A 15,161-nucleotide genomic window follows, 5' to 3' on the forward strand; every position below is an offset into this window, starting at 1 on the left:
TTCCCATAGTGCTGACCTTTGTTCTCCACCGTCACTTTCATTAAATATCCGCCGCCTCACGGGAGGAAAATTCCCAATCACCCTCCCCGTCTCGGCCGGCAGACACTTGGGCTGATTAAGTAATAAGCTGATTTCATGAAGAGGAGGCCATCTCCGCAGCATCAGGTCAAGGGCCCACCCCGCTCACCCTGCTCTGCAGACAGAGGGGCTGTGGCAGCCTGGGCCCTGCCCAGGGTATTCGGACCCGCCCTGCAGCCTGGCCCCCACCCTGACCTCAGTCCTACCCCGAGCCCGGGAGACTCCATGTGGGTCATGTGGGTGTCCTGGTGTGTCTCCGCCCCGGCAGGGTCTGAGCCGGGACTGTCACGAGGGCTAAAGTGGGATTCTCTGGAGTTTCCGCCATTGCCACCAAGATCACCGTAACAGCCACCGTCCTGACCCTCACTGCCACCACCACCATGCTGTCCACCTCCCCAGATCCACCGCCACCACTAGGTGGTCTCTGTCACTCTACCACCACCTGGTCCACTGTAAGTCCAGGCCGCACCTGACCCCTCGTCCTGACCACTGCCAACCTCCCTGCGTGGGGGGCTGGGCTGAGTAGGGTGCCAACCTGTGCCGACTGACTATGGGGACCCGGTAGCAGGGAACCTTCTGGCAAGGCTGGTGTGGGGAACTCTGAGAGGCTTGGGAGTCTGGTGGCTCCCGGGGTCCTGGTGGCTATCAGAGGGCTCAGACACAGCTCCGCCCTTTCAACCACCGAATGTCCCCAGCTTGTCCCCAGAGGAGGGCTTGCTGGTACGCTGGAGAGGAGACAGGCCAGGTACCTGGGGTGGAGGGGGTGTGTGTGACTGCGGCCCCCTCCCCTGACGCTGTCCCAGATCGGGACTGTGACAGATCCCTCCCAGTCACCGGCTCCCTCAGGACCCTCGACGACCACGTGGAGCAGTGGTTCTGAACTGCAGTGACTGTGCCCCTCGGGGACTCTGTTAATGTCTAGTGGCACTTTGGGTGGATGCTGCTAGAATCCAGGGGACAGAAGCCGGGGATGTGGGTGACAGCACAGATGCACAGGGAGCCCCAGGAGGAGGAGCCGGCCGACTGCAGCCTGCCGGGAAGGAGACCCAGCCAGGCTCTTTCTTGTCTTTACTTTCTTTTTCCCCTTGAACCAGCGGCTCCCTGGGTCACCCAGGCTGGCCTTGAACTCCTGGGCTCAAATGATCCTCCTGCCTCAACCTCCCAAGCTGCTGGCATTCCTGTCATGTACCACTGTGCGCGTTCTATCCCCCAGACTCAAGCTCTGTCCCCCTTAAACAACCAGGCCTCCTCCCCTCCCCTAAGCCCTGCAGCCACCAGTCTACTTTCTATTTCTGTGAATGGGACCACTTTAGGGACTTCATAAAGGTGGAGCCCTACACAACTTGTCCTTCTGTGACTGGCTTACTACACTCAGCCAATGTCCTGAGGATCCATCCACATCAGAGCATGTGGCAGGATCTCCTTCCTCTTTAGGGCTAGGTAATATTCCATTCCAAGTACAGACCCGGTCTCAGGGGGTACTAGGGATTGAACCCAGCGGCTTAACCACTGAGCCACATCCCAAGCCCTTTTAAAAAAAATTAAATTTATTCTTATTAGCTATACATAAACCAGCCCCTTTTATTTATTTATTTATTTTAATTTTGAGACAGGGTCTCACTAAGCTGCTTAGGGTCACTGAGTTGCTGAGGCTGGCTTTGAACTTGCAAACCTCCTGCCTCAGCCTCCTGAGTTGCTAGGATTATAGGCATTTGTCACTGTGCCCAGTAGTCTAGTCTTTTTAATTTTTTTTTTTAATTTTGAGACAGGGTCTTGCTAAGTTGTTTAGGGCCTTGCTAAGTTGCTGAAGCTGGCTTTGAACTTGTGATCCTCCTGCTTCAGCCTCCGGAGTTGCTGGGATTACAAGTATAAGGGATAGTGTCCAGTGTTATATTATTTTTTTAATGAAAAAAACTTGTTCTGAAAGCCCTGTGATGATCCAGCAACCCATGCACTCTCCCCAGCACACGCAGGACGTGTGTGGCTGTGTGTGCCCCTGACGTTCTAGACCCAGGAGACCTCAAGATGTGGACAAGCCAATGCACAGCAGATCCACCCTCATCATAAAAGATGGCACGCGGGGCGGGCGGACGCTCAGGGCGGTAGCTCAGGGTAGCTCAAAGCAGAGTAACTTGCTTTGAGCAAGTGACTTAGTCTCTGAACCATGGCTTCCTCAGCCTAACAGGGTCGAGGCCCTGGGTTCCACATCCAGCACCAAAAAGCAAAAAAAAAAGACACTCAGCGCTGCCACCTCCCTCTCCCACCCCCTCCCCTGTCCCCCGGAGGCTCCCCCAGTGCCCTCCTCCTGGGGCTGAGCAGTGCCCGTCACTGCGGCCTGCCCCCAGCACTCCAGGGCCACCTTCCCGTGAGCATGCCCGTCCCCCTGGGCCCTGAGTTCCCGTGTCCTGAGCAGCTCGGGGACAGCTCGGAGCAACCCCTTCTTCCGGGCAAGACCAAGGGGCAGGTCTGGGCGGGTCCTGGAGGTAGGACCCCACGGCCACTGGTTCCAGAGCTGAGGTGCTGTGGGGGAGGTGATGGCAGGGGACCCTGGGAGGCTGTGCGGGGAGGGGACCCAAGCCTTGGTGTCCCCTCTGGGTTCACAGGTGGGAAAACAGAAGGGAGGCGACTTCCCTCAGCAGACAGAACCCAGCCCCCAAGATGCCCACAGCCCACTCCTGGGACCTGCGAATGTGTCACTATTAGGATCTCGAGAAGGAGACCATCCTGGGTCACCGGGGGGGGGGCTGATTGTCACAGGGTCCCTAGGACAGGGTGCCAGGCGGTCAGAGTCCGCAAAGGAGAGGTCACATGGACGCGGCTGCAGGATGGGGACGGCCTCTAGAGGCCAGGAAAGGTGAACAGACACAGAGGGTTTGATTTGAGCCTGACAGACCTGCGTGGCCATCCAGGTCCCAGTCCTGCAAGGCCACTGAGTAGTCATTTTAACCCCCTCTGTTCATGGTGACTTGTTCCAGCAGCCAAAGGACTTCACACAGAGAGCCGGTGGCAGAGCTGTACCCTGGAGCCAGGTATCCACTCTCAGTTCCCTTCACCTTTGGGGCCGCCACATTGAGACACTGGCTCACAGTGAGCGTCTGGTCCCCTGAGTGGCTGTGGAGGTGTGGACTGATTGACTGCCATGGTAATGACAGCGAGGCACTCAACACATGCCTCCTGTGTGACAGACACCATGCCAGGCACTTTCCAGGGATTCTCTCTTTGACCCTCACAATACACATATTATCATCCATGTTTTATTCATGAGAAAGCTGATGCACAGAGAAGTTCAGCAGTCTACCCAGGCTCACACAGCCAGCAACTAAAGAAGCTGGATTGAAACTGTGATGAACCTGAATCCCAAACTGGTGCTCTCAGCCACTGTGCTATGACCCCTTTAATGGCCGCCGTGCAAGATGAGGGGACTAATGTTCACCTGGAAATTGCAGCGGGGTGGGGAGGGGTGGCTAGGATCTGGTCTTGGCTTTTCCCTAGTCAGCTTTGTGGCTTTGGGCAAGTAACTTAGTCTCTGAACCATGGTTTCCTACCTAAAAATGAAGCAGGGTAGATGAGATAAACCTACAGTCTTAGCTTTTCTGAATCTTCTGGAATGTTTGCTCCAAGAGGGCAGAGCCGTGGTCAGATTCACCACAGTGTCCTGAGCACCTGGCGCTGGGTTTGCTTTGGGGGGTGGGGTGGCGGTTAGTCTGCTCAGTTTCCGCTACTGCGTTCAGGTCACCTTTGGCTGATAACCCCCAGGGCCGGGTTCCCATGCAGAGACTCAATGGCCAAGCCTGGCTCAGAGCCTAAAGCCGGTGCTATGGACCCTAGGGGTGGGCTTGCCACTAAGAGACTCTAGTTCCTGAAATGAGACTTGACAGGCTGCAGAATGGTCGTGACAAAGGCCCTGGAGCCTCCCTGCTCCACAGAACGCGGGCCTCTCTGGAGCAAGGCACAGCAGGACAGATATCCACGAATGAATGAAGGAGCCTGGTGGCACTGGCCGTGGGACAGCCCTGGTATGTCTGGAAGCCCGGGTCCCATGGGCCCACAGGGAGGGCCACTGGGGGTCAGTGTCCTGGCCCCTTGGCAGCTGGACGTGAACTGGATGTCCATGGTCCACATTTAGAAACCCATTCTGGTGGCTGGCAGGTGACCTGGTTTCCCACAGGGGCTGGGTGTGAGTAAAGAGAGACCTGAGCTGGACAAAAGCAGGTGGCTTCATTTCTTCTCAGCTGCAGGGCTTAAGGGCTTCGTGGTGAGGGGAGGAAAGCGGGAGGGGAGGCCTTGTCCTGGGCATCAGGCAGGTCCAGCCCCCCGAGCCTCTGCAGGCCCTGCCCCTTCAGCCAGCAGAACCAGGATAGAACCACGGGACCCCAGAAGGTCAGAACCAGGACTGGAGCCTCCTGGGGAACCTCCCCCATAGGCACTCTGTAGCTACACTGAACCGTGGTCACCAGGCCCCTGTGGGAACACCTCCAGTGTTGGTCACCTCCCTTAGCAGCCCCGTTACAGAGTCCTGACAGCCTGCAGGTCCCAACCACCAGTGAGTCTTCTGAGGCCACTCACAAGTCTCCTGTGTTCAGTGACCGCCCTTCAGACAGCTGGAGACAGGGACCACATTCTTCCAAGCCCCTATTTTTGACAACTAAACACCAATTTCCAGAAAGACCTAAAATGTTTACTCTCCAATGCAAAGAGTAGCTGCTGCCTCCTACCAGCCACGGAGCTCAGGTGCCTACTCACAAGCTGTGACTCAAAGGGGCCTCAACCTTCTTCCCAGACGTCCCGCACCCATGTCCGCGATTCTACGCAGACTCGTGCCCTGGAGGTCAGGAGACCAGGGCTGCATACAGACCTACCAATGCCCTGGGATTTGGGCATCAGTGCCTTTTAAATCCCCATGTCTGGGTGCCCACGGGGAGGAGTGTCACCTGCTTGTACACCACACCACCCAGCAGCTCTGAGCTGCCCGCAGAGGAGCTCCCCGGCATTCCACCTCTCCCTGCTCCACACTGGTCATGGGACGAAGGTCAAGGGCAGGGTGTCTGGACGCTGAGAGAGCTAGGAGCCTCTTAGACTAAGAGGCAGTTCTGAGGGACCAATCGGATTCAAAGAGTTCAAAATCATAATCCTGCATCTGACTAAAGGGACCCTGGGCCCAGGAGTGTCAGAGAACTTATCTATCCATTCACTGGAAGCCCAGCTGTGGCCCAGACACCTGGGGAGTGGCCTGCTCAGACTCCCTTCTCAGCGCCACTCCCTACACCCCATCCCGTACCCACTGACTGAAAAGCTCCTGGTGACCATCATGGACAAGGTCACCCCATCCATTCCCCTAGCAGGATGGACCAGGAGAGGGACGGCTCCAAGAGGGGGCCAGATGGAGCCTCCCAGAGGCCCCAGGGGAACCTCTCGCCCAGCCTCAGCTCCCCGTGTGAGTGGAGCAGGGTGGCAGCGACGGAAGGTACAGTTTTTGCCAAGGGGACAGGAAAGCAGAGAAAGCTCATGGGTGGATGGAGAGAAGACTGGACAGCAGAGGGGGACCCCAGCCTCAGTCCCAGGACTCCCTGGGCACCGCTGTTCAGGACCAAGGTTCCTGGTGGCATGTCTGCAGCCTACAAACGTCCTTCCATCTGCTCGCACCCCTGAGGTTGGTTCCCGTTTCTGTTTGACAAGCAAAGGTGTCTGACTCGCGGGGCTCACCGGCTATTGATCCATGCCCTGGGTGTCCTGTGCCCCCTCCAGCCACGGCCACTGCCAGATACAGCACCACACATCCCCAGCTGCCACCTTCATTGGTCAGCAAGTGCTGGCAGTGGGACAGGGGCAACTGGCCCGTCTGTCTTTCACTTGGAGGCTCGAGGCTCAGGGAGGCCACAGGATGTGACCAGGGTCACAGACCTGGGAAAGAAGCCAGGGGAGCTGCTTCCCCAGCTCCTGCCCTTGCTGAAGGAGGTCTGGACATGCTCTGCTGGCCAGAATTGTGCCAGCCTGTGCCAGGAAGGCCCCCAGGACCGTGCAGCCACCTCTCCTCATCCCACCGTCCACCGTCTACCCAGGCCGGGCTCACAGGCTCCTCGTCTCTTGGAGCCTCCCTTTCCATAGATCGTACCAACCTCAGCGTCATGATGAATGCACCAAGGACAGATGACGGAGGGATGGCGGGTGGTGAGGGATGGCCTCTGGGGGGGGGGGGGGTGAAGCCAGCTACAGACCTGGTGATGGGACAACCTGGGGCTGCATGTCACCAGGCAGAGGGGGAAGGAGCCCAGAGGCTGGGGCTTGGCTTGCTCCAGGGACAGAGGAGGGCTCTGGTGGCAGGAGGGAGGAGGAGTGCGTTTGTTCTGAAACACAGGGAGCCAGACACGGCCTGCCGGTCAAGCAGAGGACCTAGAGGCAGAACAGGACCCAGGATCACACGGGAGGGACTCCTGGCCCAGCCTGGAGCCCAGAGAGGGGGAGGTAAGAGGATCAGAAGAGCGTGAGCCAAGGGAGGAGAGGGGAGCAGGGGCGGGGGGGGGCACAGCCGTCAGCAGCCCCAGGGCCGAGAGCAGCACAGGAGGCTGCGTCTCTTCCTGATGCGTGGAACCTTCACTACCCCCAGCCTACACAGCGTGGAGTCCCCACGCATCCTGAGGGCCACTGCTCCCCTGAAGGCTGAAAAGACACGCCAGCCGCCTCATCTCCCAGAACACTCTAGAGACCACAAGACGGGGGGACAGCAGTGACCAGACGGCCACGTGGCTGGGAGGCCTAGACCCTCTGGGATCTGAGTCCACTGGCAAAATCCCCCACGGGGTGTCCCTGGGGCTGTCCATGTACTGTCCCATGCTGTTCAACAACAAGATGTCCCTCGGAGTTAAGTGACAGAGTGACATGACAGAGGCAACCTTTTTAGAAACATCTGGTGTTTGGGAGCAGAGTAGCGGGACTCACAGGCCCTCTCCAGAGAGCACCGGGCAGGCTCACAGGGGTCACCTCAGGTCATGTCTGCAGGTGGCTTTCCACCGGAACTCAGACACAGTGCCCGTAAAAGCTGATGCCAACCCCTGGACACCAATAGAGGCAAGAAAGGTGACACTCCGGTGACTCACCTCTCGGAGACAATTTGAAAACGCGGCAGCCTGTGACACCACAGGACATGTACAAACAGGTGACAGGCAGGGGAGAGGCCACTGGCAAGAGCAACTGAGACCTCAACCAACCCTGCGCGGGAACACGGTTCCTTAGGGATATAAACACACACAGAGCGTTGCTGGGCACCGTGGTGCACACCTGTCACCCCAGCGACTCAGGAGGCTGAGGTAGGAGGATCGAAAGTTCAAGGCCAGCCTCAGCAACTCAGCGAGACCCTAAGCAACTCGGTGAGACCCTGTCTCGAAATAAAACATAAAAAGGACTGAGCATGTGCCTCAGTGGTAAAGCACTTCTGGGTTCTGTCCCTGGTACCAAATAATAATAATAAAATAAAAAAATAAACATATGCAGTGTCCACGGGGACCAAACAATAATGCAGGTTAAAGTGACCAGGAGAAGTCTTTCTGCTGCTATCCAATGGGGGGACTTTTTTAAAAAATTATTTTGTTGTTGTTGTTGATGGACCTTTGTTTTATTTATTTATTTACATACGGTGCTGAGAATCGAACCCAGTGCCTCACACGTGCTAGGCAAGTACCCTACCACTGAGCCCCAGCCCCAGCCCCAGCCCCAGCCCATGGGGGAACATTTAGAGCAATAACAGGTCAAGCCATTTGGGCTCCAGACCTCAGTTCTGGGCTCCACTTACTGTAAGTCACTGCAGCTGCTGCAAATACTTGTGTTCCAGGAGCCGCGGGTGTGGACGCAGACAGCTCGAGGGAGCTGGGGGAGGTGAGGGTCTCTTCCTCTAGTGTTTTCTAAGGAGTTCTCCCTGGGGTCATTCTTCGACCTTTTCTGCTCTCCTTGCTCCTCCTGTCCTGGGCCTGGGAACTCTGAGCACTGGACCCTCTTTTTCCAGAGCTAGCATTTGAACCCAGGACCTCACGCATTGCTAGGCAAGTGCCCCACCATTGAGCAACACCCCTAGTCCTTTAAAATCGTATTTTGAGAGAGAGTCTTACTAAGTTACCAGATTGGCCGTGAACTTGCGATTCTCCTGCCTTAGTATCTCTCAGTAGCTGTGATGTGACAGGTGCACTCACCACTCTCTGCTCTCTGAACCTCAGTGTCCAATGCAAACATTCCTCAAAAGGACTGCTAAGGACCAGCCTCCTGAGACCTAGACTCTCTGCTAATGGTCTCTCCAAGCAAAAATGTATCTATGGCTTTAAAAAGGCCTGAACCATCATCCTCTGTTTCCATCCAAAGAAACAGCTGAAAGTTATTTACATGCATTAGGACCCCCAGCTCTGCGCTGTTTACATACAAAAATACATGGGAACAACCTGCCTGGCTAACCACAGCGGCAGGTCTGGTGTCTCTGTGAAACAACCTCGCCTCCGGGCTCTTGGGGTTGATTTTCAGAGCTGTGGATGGAGCCCAGCGGTAGAGTGCCTGCCTAGGGCGCATGGGGACCTGGGTTCAATCCCCAGCACCAAAAATAAATAAACAAACAAACAAATCCAAAGAACTATAACGAGAGTTCTCTCATTTCAACTCAATAAGAGAAAAAAGTATGAACATGTGCAGTCTAATATCAATTGGCTTAAAAATACCTATGAGCATAAGAAGAAAACTGTAGAACTTGAGTAGTGATGGGATTCTGAGTTTTCATTTTTTTTTTGTTTTTATTTTCTTCATGATATTTCCTTACAATTCCCCAGTTTAATTACAGGAGCCAGTTATTTTCATAATCTGAAAGCGAAAATTGCTTTTATTTCTTAGAAGAAGAAATAGAGTCGCCTTGGTGTGACCTTCAGGAGAGGGCAGGCTTTGTCTACTTGGCTGAGAAACAGTTCCTTTTGTCAGTGACAAGGAATCCCCACCCATGTGACAGCTCCCGCCCTGGGAAGCAGGTGCTAGGAGATGGGGGTGGGTCCCCCAGCCAGCCCCAAGTCAGGCCAGGTAAGCAGGTGGGGCTAGTGACATTGTGCCTCTAGGCGTGTCCTGCCTGAAATGACTGCCCAGAGGGAATGTCTAGTGTGGCCCCAGCCCCTGAATGACCTGAGGCTGAGGGCGGATCTTTGTGAGGAGGCTGTCCCCACTGGTCAGGGCCAGCAGAGACAGAGCATATCATGTGGCCCTGTTAGTTCTGCCCAGGTCCCCCTCCCAAGCCTGCACTGCACCTCCATGTGTCAAGGTCACAGGGTGAAAGACCCTTCACATCTCTTCCCTGGTGCCGTGGGCTGTGACCCACCAGCCACCAAGGGCTGGGAAGGGCACCTGGGTGAATCCAGTCCCCCTCTCTCAGGCCTGGAGTGGGCATGTCCCCTACTTCACCCACTTTCAAAGCCAAAGCACATGGAGCCCCACGCCCACCAGCTACCACTTCTCAAGCCTAGGGGCCTTTTCCCCCTGTGGCTCCAGAAACAAGGCTGGGGACAGCGTAGGGAAAGTCCCTCCATCTCTGGACAGTCAGCTCAGAGTCCCAGCTGGTCTAGAAGCTACGCCTGCTTCCCCATGACAGGAGAACACAGCCTTCCGAATTTCAGCAGAGGGGTCTTCAGAGGGCCCCTGGCCTTCCCAGGCCCCAACTCCCCAGTGGACCAGGATAATATCCCTTTCAAACTACATACTGTTCGATTTGGAAGGCACCTTCCAATCCTCCTATTACTCATTTGATTGCAAAAGAAAAATCTGAGGTTCAGAGACAGCTGGCAACTTACACAAAGTCACACAGCTAGTGAAGTACAGAGCCAGAGACCCAGCAAATAGCCCTTCCCACTGCGAGAGCAGGTCTCAAGCTTGTGTGCACCTAGGAAACGCGGGCAGTGTGGGCGTGTTCACCTGCAGGTCTCCAGCCTCGGCCCGGGAATCTGCATTTTAACAAGCGCTCAGGGGGTTCTCACCCAGCTGGATGCTCTGAGAACCACCCTGGAGCGCCAGGTCTTTGTGTCTTTGCCGCCTTCCCACTTGCTGGGCTGCCGTGACACACACCAGTGACAAGAGTGTCATCCCTGCTCCTCCTGGTCTCCTCCAGAACTCCCCACCCTTCCCTCTGTCCCCTGGCAGGTCACCCGAGTGATTTCCAAGGACTCCTGCCTCCAGGTCTGGAGCCCTTTCTGCTTAAAGGGAGATCATCACTGTCCCCTTGGGGACCACTGCCCCCCAACGGCTTGGGACACCTTTACCTCACTGGAGAACCATCAGACCAGGCATAGAGCTGGGGCTGGAAAGAGGAGGCAGCCCACTGTCACTCCAGGGAGCTGAGGACAGGGGAGCGAACGCGCTGGGGGTGGTCTCACTCTCCCTTCCCACATCTGTGAGAAAGGCCAGGCCCGGGGCTGGACACCCTGGAGTCTAAGCCCATCTCAGCCCCTAACCGCGGGGCCTTGTGAGGCCACTTCACCTTATTGGGTGAACTGTGGACAAAGCAACCTGCCAGGGAGGGCTGCTGTGGTCACCGAGGCAGCATTTGTACCTGCCATGTGACTGCCACCCAGAGGGCAGGGGGGCAGAGCTGTTCGGTAAAGTGAAGGACGCCCCCTTTAATGTCGAGTTCCAGAAAAACAACAGATAATTTTTTGTATCCGTCTGCCCCAAATTTTGCAGGGGACACATTTATATTGAAATATCTCTTGTTGTTTATCTGGAATTCAACATCCATCGGGAGTCCTGAGTTTTTGTTTCGCGGCTGTGTTGGGGTTTGCTAACTGGCACTTGGGCACATGTTCCTCGCTGAGCCTCTTCCCTCCAGGAGGGCAGTTCCTTCCCACACCTCGGACTCTGACTGTCCTGCCTGCGGCAGCCTGGGCAGAGGGGACCAGAGGGTCTTGCCAAGCCCTTCCCTTCCTCCCCGGTTTGCTCTGTGGCCAAATACTTCCCCTCAGTGCTGTGGCCACAAGGGGAGGCTTACCTGGCAGAAGAACACATTTTTGCGACTGTCAGAGCTAGTCAAGGTCACCGGGAGAAAGCGCTGGCTCCCTCCTGCTTCTCTGGGGGAGGAGGGTGCAGGGGAGGCGAGAGGACAGGATCCTCTTTGCTCTTTCTTTGAAATCCCTCCCCTGGAAGATGCAGAGCATAGAAAGGCCTGGAGCTTGTCCCCGGTGAAGGCTGATTTTCTTTGGCTGAAAGTGGGTGGTCAGCGTGGCAGGGCTGGGAGCCAGGAGGACACTGGCGGGGAGAACCTGTGCATCCCCCGGCACTGTGAGATCTTGGGTAAGTCACACACACCACTTTGCAGGGCCTCCCCGTTACAGCAGACAGCACAGGCGGCACCAGCTGCTGTTCCAAGCACTTCATACATAAATAACACCCTCCCAACTTTCCCAGCAGCCCCGTGAAGAGCGACCCTATCATCCCCATTTCATAGATGAGAAATTTTTTATGGCCTGATAGCACGAAAAGGCCATGCATCTGGTAAGAAGAATGGTGTGCAGATCAGTGCCAGAGGCAGGGATCCCACCTTTGACCTTGGCCTCTGGGAAAAGTGCAGGCTGGGCAGGGGCTGCGGGGATAGAGGGCACCATCATGCAGTTGTCCAGAGGTAAGTTCTAGCGTTCCACAGCACAGAGGGTGGCCAGAGTTTGCAACCACCTACTGTATATTTTATTAAGTAATTCACTTTTTTATACCTTTATTTTATGTATTTATTTTTATGTGGTGCTGAGGATCGAACCCAGGGCCTTGCACATGCTAGGGGAGCGCTCTACCACTGAGCTACATCCCCAGCCCCTACTATATATTTCATAAAGAACTAGCAGAGAGGAATTCAAAGTTTCCCAGAACAAGAAATGATAAGTGCTCAAGATGGAAAGGCTAATCATCCTGATAGGACCACTATGCCTTGTGTATCACGTTATCACAGGGTACCCACAGATACACACAACTATCATGAGTTGATACAAATGTTTTTAAAGTGTTTAAGAAGCAGTGTACCTGCAGGAAGAAAGGGGTGACAGGCCCCCTCGGGGCCACCACTGGGTGCTGGGCACTGCTGAGCCCTTGCCCAGCTGGTCTGTTCAGACCTCACAACAGGCAGGAGGAGAATGACGTCACTACATTCTGAATTAAGAGGGAGGAAAACTGAGGCTGAGAGAGGTCAGGGGCTCACCCAGGATTATACCTCTGAGTCCAGACCTGAACTCGGGTCTCTCCCTTTAAGGCCTGTGCCAGTTCCTCCACCACCCACCCTGCCTCTGGTTTTCAGGGTCAGGACACTGCTCTGGCTACACAATGAGGGCAGAGAGACCCACAGCCACTCTTGCCGCTGTATCCTGGAGGTGCCCTCACGTGGCCTCTATCCGTCCTGATTGAATGAGACCAGTCCTCCCCCAGCCTGCCCTGTCCAGAGCCTCGCCTTCCTTCTCCCCAGCCCCATGTAGCCCCTGGTGTCTGTTTTATGCCCTGAATGACAGACGCTGGGGGAGGGCCTGTTCCCATTGCCATCACTCCACCTTCTCCCAAACTACCTGGTTTGGATGCTGCCAGCCACTCAGTCAGATGGACCACACAGTGTCACCCACAAGCAAGGTGAGACCCAAACAAGCTAGGGACTACCACGACTAACCCAGGTTTTAAGCCAGGACTCGAACCCATGACTTCAGACTCGAATCCAGGGCTCTGTGGAGATCTCAGAGGTCAGCTAGCTACTCTAGAGATGAGGAGACTGATGCCAAGAAAGAGTAAGTGGACTGTTCAAGGACCTGGCCGCCCTCAGCAGAACTGACCCTGACACCTCTGCCCCAGTGCTCGCCCTGCTCTGGAAGAGTGGGAGCCTGTTCTACCAAGCAGACCAGCAGTGGAGCAGACGAGGCCAGCCCACCAAAAGGAAGGGCCAGGGCAATCAGCACCACGGTGTGCCCCCATCCCAGCGAGCCCCGCCACCCACTCCTGTCACCAGCACAGCCTTCTGGTGGATCAGGGGAGCGAGACAGGAGGACAGGACAAGTTTAAAGCTGGGGACTCTGTACCTCACAGACTAGATCTTTTCATGATCTGTGTACGTGGTAGAGCCAGCCCAGAGTGAAATGCCAGCTGGGAGGCCTCTATCTACTAGGGAATGGCCACCCCAATACCCAGGTGTGGCAATGGCAGCGCAGAACGAACAGGTGAACCCAGGAACTTTGCATGCAGGTGAGCAGCATCTCTGAGTTCTCAGTACATGGAATAAAAGGTATACTGCAGCCAAGTCTGCACCTATATCACCTTTTAAAACATGTGCCTTATGGTGCTGGTCCCCAGACCTCTAAAGCCTTGGAGGCAAGGTGAGAGGCGGGATCTGGCTCAGAGGTCACTGTGGGCACGATGCTCACAAGCTGGAATCCATCCAGCGTGAGGACGTCTGCCCTGGTGGAGGCTGGTGTCCCTCCTCAGCGCTGCACTAGCGTCCCTCCTCTGAACTTCCCAAAGCCCCTAAACTCTGGGCACCCTGTATTCCTGGTATGTACATCCAAGTGGGTATGTACATACAGGTCGGCCCTGGAAGAGTCACCAGGAGAGCAGGGGATCCAACAAGCTCTGACATTTTTGTTCGGCTTTTTCACATCTGGACTGAAAAAACCACAAACCCATAAATCATTACTGCATGACTGGCTGAGCTGCCTGTATTCCTCCCCAGGAATACTCCTCTCCCCTTTTGGACAGAGCAGCAAATTGGAGCTGGGAAGCAGAGACACCCGCTTGGGCTCCAAGGATGCTGAGCAGCCTTTAGAACTGGTGGCTTTTCTCCAAGGTGCTGGGAATGTGCTGTTTCCCACAGATGGAGAGCTTTCCACTTAGGAAGGACCCACAAACAACTGGAACCCAGCTGTCCTGGGCCTGGTGAGTTGATCTGGCCAAGAGGGGCACAGACCTGGCAGGAGAATTGGCGGGTCCCAAACTTGGGAAAGTGAGTTGATGAAGAAAAGAAAAACAAGCACCTGGGTCAAGAAGCTCCAGCCCCCTCCTGTGTGTGCCTCTCCTCTTTCCCAGTAGAGATCAGACCCACTCTCCCTCGTCCCTTGCTGATGAGCCCCCAGACTCCTCTTCCGGGCTCAGCCCCCGAGGCAGGCAGGAATCCCGGCTGCAGTGGCCTCCTCCTGCTCCGGCTCCCTCCCGCCCAACCTGCCCAGCTCACCTTTGGGCAACTTGGACGTGTTCTCCTGGATCCAGGAAAAGAGATGGGCAAAGTCACAGTCGCAGAGCCAGGGGTTCCCGTCCAGGCGCAGGGTCTGCAGCGCCGGCAGCGCGTCCAGAACCGCCACGTTGAGGCAGCGAAGATTGTTGTCGTTGAGCTCCAGCACCTGCAGCGACTCCAGGGTCTCGAAGGCGGCCTCGTGCACGCCGGCCAGGTTGTTGTTGGCCAGGCTCAGCTTGACCAGCCTCCCGGGCGAGCGGAAGGCGCCGGCGCCCAGCTGGGTCAGGTTGTTGTAGCTGAGGTCCAGGAACGCGAGCTTGGCGGAGCCGCTGAACGTGCCCTCCTCCAGCGAGCGCAGCGAGTTGTTCCTGAAGTCCAGGTAGACCAGGTCGCCATAGAAGTTGAAGAAGTCCTCGGGGATCTGCTGGATGCGGTTGCCGGCCACCAGCAGCTTGCGCACGTCCAGGGGAAAGGGGTCGGGCACGCTGGGCAGCCCGCGATCGCGGAAGTCCACCGTGTGCGGGTCGGTGCAGGCGCAGCCCGCGGGGCACGCGTGCCTGGGCCTGAGCAGCAGCAGGAGGCTGCAGAGTCCGAGCGCCGCGGTGGGGCGGAGCGGGGCGGCGGGGGGGCTCATGGCCCAGGGACGGGGCCGGCCGCGGCCACACGGACGCGACTCTCTGGGGAGCCCTGGCGCGTGGCCGCGCAGCAGGGCCCCGGCTGCAGGGCGCCGTGAGCCTGAGGGCGGCGGGCGGGGAGGGCGTGCGCCTGGGCGCGCGGGGGCGACGGAGCATGGCGGCGCTGACAGACTGGGGGAGTCACTGCGGCAGGATGCGGGAGGGAGCGGCGGGGAGGGAGCAGCCAGGCGCTCACAAAAGGATTTACCGGCACA

General features: G+C 56.6%; 1 pseudogene; it reads right to left on the minus strand.

Annotated features, from left to right (window-relative positions):
- Positions 1-14,189: 14,189 nt before the first annotated feature.
- LOC143640271 (leucine-rich repeat-containing protein 38 pseudogene) lies at positions 14,190-14,906 on the minus strand (annotated as a pseudogene).
- Between the last annotated feature and the right edge of the window lie 255 nt (positions 14,907-15,161).

This window comes from Callospermophilus lateralis, unplaced genomic scaffold (genome assembly GCF_048772815.1).
Source record: "Callospermophilus lateralis isolate mCalLat2 unplaced genomic scaffold, mCalLat2.hap1 Scaffold_160, whole genome shotgun sequence".
Lineage (NCBI taxonomy): Eukaryota > Metazoa > Chordata > Mammalia > Rodentia > Sciuridae > Callospermophilus > Callospermophilus lateralis.